The sequence below is a fragment of the Sinocyclocheilus grahami genome, unplaced genomic scaffold (genome assembly GCF_001515645.1).
Source record: "Sinocyclocheilus grahami isolate Dianchi unplaced genomic scaffold, SAMN03320097.WGS_v1.1 scaffold4431.1, whole genome shotgun sequence".
NCBI lineage: Eukaryota > Metazoa > Chordata > Actinopteri > Cypriniformes > Cyprinidae > Sinocyclocheilus > Sinocyclocheilus grahami.
Window position 1 is genome coordinate 1 of NW_015509368.1, and position 508 is coordinate 508.

Genomic DNA, 508 nt, shown 5'->3' on the forward strand with positions numbered 1-508 from the left:
AAATTTATGTCACTGCCAAAACTTTTGGCCATGACTGTATATACACAAGTTAAATGTTTTCCTTTGAGTCAGGAACAAAAAAGCCAATTACAAGAAATGGCATGAATCAGGTTTGTAGGTGTTCAGAATCAGATACAGAAATTGAATAATTAATTAAATTTAAAACCCTGCACTTTTTTTGTTTTGGATTAATATTTATGGCAGACAGCAGTTGGTAAATTACACTGCGGTCACTTTAAGACAATGCATGAATCCAAAATTATTATAGAGCTACACATCCATTTTTTTTCTCAATGGTTGTATCTTTACTGTTTTCGTGTATACTTGTATAGACAGGTATTTTGACACAATTTTGTCCATTCAAGTGCAAGAAGACATGAAATATAACTATTCAGGGCTCACATTATAGGATATAGCATCACCCATTTAGTCAGATGTCCACAGACTATGAAGCTGGAATACTTCCAGACTGCTGTCTTTATTCTCGTTCCAAAAGCAACTATGACTA